Raw genomic sequence first — 3,804 nt, 5'->3', positions numbered from 1 at the left:
TCTTCTCCAAAATGGTTTGTCAAGGATGTGAACCCTCCCATGCAATACAAGCAATGGCTTTTTCTTGTTGCTTCTTTGGAAATGTTGTACATGCATTTCAAGGTTTTAGGTCTCCATCCATGTGCCACTCTACATTGTAGGATCCCATGCCCTCCACATCCAATTTCTTTCCATTTGTGTATTTGCTTATTGTTTCTGGTATGTTTGTTTGATAAAAAACCCAATTCAATATATCAAAGTTCTCAGTGGACACTTGAAAGGATAATTTTGAACTTATCATAATGTACATTGAAAATCATTCAACTGAAACATAATAATAAATTATCTTAAACATAACTTGTATGCAGCTTGAACGTCGCAAGAAGAAAAATATTGTACTCAGATTGCACACTAAAGTTTTGAGGATCACCTAGTCCAATGCTTGCATCCAGAGCTCTATTCATAAGTGTGATTGTGACTCGCTCAACCTTTTGTTTACCTCACAGCTCGCACTCATCTAGCTTGATGACAAAATTCAGATGCCATTGCACTCTTCAAGAGTAACATCGAACAACTGCACAATGTATGCGATCATATCATAAAAAATATTGTTATAATTGTCATAGACCATTTCTTCTCCTTTTGGCGATCTGCATGTCGATTCAATGTGGAAATGACTTCCTAGCTTTTGAAGCACCTCCTCGTTGACTTCACATCTTGTTTTTTGAATAGAGAAAGGGTTTGGAAGTGGCGTGTGCTTGATGTGGAACTTTTTGACTTGTCTTTGCACAGACTTGAGTAAGAGGAGTTAGGAATCAAAACCCTTTTCTAGTGGAACAACACTGCAAATGATGCTACATACTTGAAAATGGCATCATATCCCTTATTGGATATACCAGCTTCATCCAAAATTGATTGAACGTCCCGTGTAGAGAGTTGGTTCTCATGTAAAAGGCTATCAAGCTGTTTAACAACGATCTTACCATAGCGATTATCATCCAAGAGGCCAGCTACGTTTTTGCAATTCAATATGAGCCCATAATGGGCCAAGGAGGTGGTTGTGCTGCGCTCCACTTCCTTGTCAGGGTAAAGCAAAGATCTGTGCAAGCATGTTAGTGGTAAGAGATGTGAGAGTTTATGAATATAAACTTAAGAAGGATAGATACATTCACTTGATGGCTTGCACTCTTTTCTTGATTCCTCCCGAGCCAACTTTCAAGTCTTCGATGTCTCTTGGTTTTCTTTCTCTTTGGCCAAGACCTAGCGCTGTTTTTTTTCTCTGAGTTGTTGTGTAAGCTCGATGGTCTCCTTGCTTCCTTCAACCTATTTAGCACATTGTAGGACTTTCTAGTGTAAGCGTACATTCTCGTTGTATACAGTATCTCTCTCTTGTTTGCAGAACGTCATTTCTTGCAATCAACTGCTTAGTGTAGCCATACAATCCATGGTGGCCATCTTTGACATAGTTCACTAAGGATGTGATATCCTTAAAAGGTGGAGTGGAGTTTGTGACAGGATTTTTTGGATACATTTTGCCGTCCAGCCAAAGGTCCACATTTTTCATGCCCTGTGATCCTAAGTTCTCCTTTGAAGCTTCAGAAAGTGAGAGCTCTATGTGCATGTGATACACATCTCTCTTATTCCTCGTAGAAGTTTTTTGTAGAGAAGCTACAAGTGTCAACTGAGACACGACTGATAAAAACTGTGTGTAGAAGGAGGTGGGGGTGATAGAAGAATGGAAATTTGAATATCGCGCGTGAAATAGAAGAATGGCAATTTGAATATCATGCATGTGTGAGAGAACGCAGGAGGGAATGGTGGGGAAGAAGGAGGCGAGGAAACAAAGCTTAGTTTTCAAAAAACGCAGAAGATTGAGATATTCGGCATTGAATTCAGTAGCCACCGCAAACAATGAAGTGCTATTGTGACTGGAATACTTTTTGGGTTTTTTAGTAAACGTACCTTGCATGAATAAGATATCCAGATTTTAGAAAACATGTATGAAAAATGGTTAAAATGAATTTTCCATTATCTCTCTCTATGTTGACAAGCATTTCTTACAAGGCCCAAAATTTTCATTATGCTTTATGGCACCAAATAACACATTGAGACCAACTCAATCTCTTCAACTAAAAATAAGTATGATGAGGAGTTTGTTAGCTCGTATATTGTTCCGCATGTAACATACATAAAGGGGTTGTCGCCTCACACAAAAGGCTTTGCAATTTCCCTCCAAGTCCTCAAAAAGACATAGTACGCACTAGCTCTATGGACTACAAGTGGAATCAACCAAAAATAGCTTGATGGGGTACTGCCACAACAACCCGATGTGGTCAACTAATTCAAACACTATGTATAACTCTAAAAAACAAGGCTCTCTTGGTCACAGTTCATTACTACGTAATCAACTAAATCCCTGCAATTGGGACATGATGGGTGAACAAAAGGCTTGTGTCATATGCTGAGCCTAGAAAATTCGAAATGGACAGAAATGGTCATGGGGCAGAGACAATATTGGGTAAGGTTACAAAGATTTGATGTGGTCCCTCCAAGAGGCGTGGGCAATGATAGCGAGCGAGTGAAAGAAGGCATAATCAAGTTGTGTCAAGAGCAAGGGGGGCAAAGCCAAGGTGGTGCTTCAAGAGAAGATAGTAGTAATGGCTCATGATGGTGCTTCATGTTGGGTTACAGGACAATGGTCCATGGCTGGTTATGGCCGGCGCCCGCCCTCTTGTATTCTTTGGTTATATTGAGAATAAGGAGAAGAGAGTCAAGATTCTCTAATGCTCCACCTAAACGTGCTGTGTATGCTCATCCCCTTTTCCTTCTCTCCATCCCTCTCTTGCACTCCATAGCCATTTCCCACAAGTGGTATTAGAGCCAAGGAGGTAGCCCCAACATCTCTGGCTACCCGCGTGTGTAGCACGCCCATAAGAGGATTGGAATCTATGGAAGTATCTACAAAATTGGACATCTTGGGAGCTCAGTAGAGATGAGCAAGGGATTTTTGAGCATCTACAGTCATTGAGGGCAATTCAAGCAAGGGAAGCTACAAAGGGAATCCAGAGCCACGAGCAAAGGGCTTGTGAGTGAGCACAATCTAGTAGAAAAAATCAAAGCCTTGAGGGCTTGAGCTGGTCATGAGCAGGCAATCAAGAAGAGAAACAAAGCAATCAAAGGCATCTGAGGGCTCATGAGCCATTGAATAGAGGAAATAGGCAGCGAGGGCACATGCGGGTAGCATGCCGCTCATAGCAAAGGAAACCGAGCGAAATTGAGTAGCAATCGGGCAACTTGCCGAGCAGCATCAGAGCAAGTCGAGCTTGGGAGTAGGTGGAGAATATTCCAAGAAAAGGAAACTGCCCATGAGCCTTGTGTGCATCGGGTTGAGGCACAAGCAAGGTCGGTAACATGAAACTCTCCACACACACACCGCTCGTCGACTTGTCAAAAATTGCAGAGCGTTCGATAGAGACCAGTTCGACAGAGAGACCTGATAGTTTGCAAAAGAGTAATTTTTATTAAACCCTTGACTTACCTTGACACCTTGACCCTTTGACTCTTTGGACCTGCTCACACAAGCACGATAGCGAGAGAGAGTGAGAGAGAGAAGTGTGAGAGGGAGTGCAAATGTGTGTGTGTGAGAGAGAGAGAGCGAGCATGTTTTTTTTTGGCAACCTCGATATCCGCATCATCTTAGTCATTGGTGGTGTCCAATGATCCTTGGCCTCGACTAGAGGGTGAGAGTGCGGGAGAGAGAGATTAGACATATCTCCAGTTCGCGGTCTTTGAGATCGTCTTAGGCTTCCCACTCCGACGAGCCCG

The sequence above is a fragment of the Adiantum capillus-veneris genome, chromosome 4 (genome assembly GCF_014529385.1).
Source record: "Adiantum capillus-veneris isolate H3 chromosome 4, ASM1452938v2, whole genome shotgun sequence".
In the NCBI taxonomy this organism is placed as follows: Eukaryota; Viridiplantae; Streptophyta; class Polypodiopsida; order Polypodiales; family Pteridaceae; genus Adiantum; species Adiantum capillus-veneris.
Note: the sequence above shows the minus strand (reverse complement) of the source record.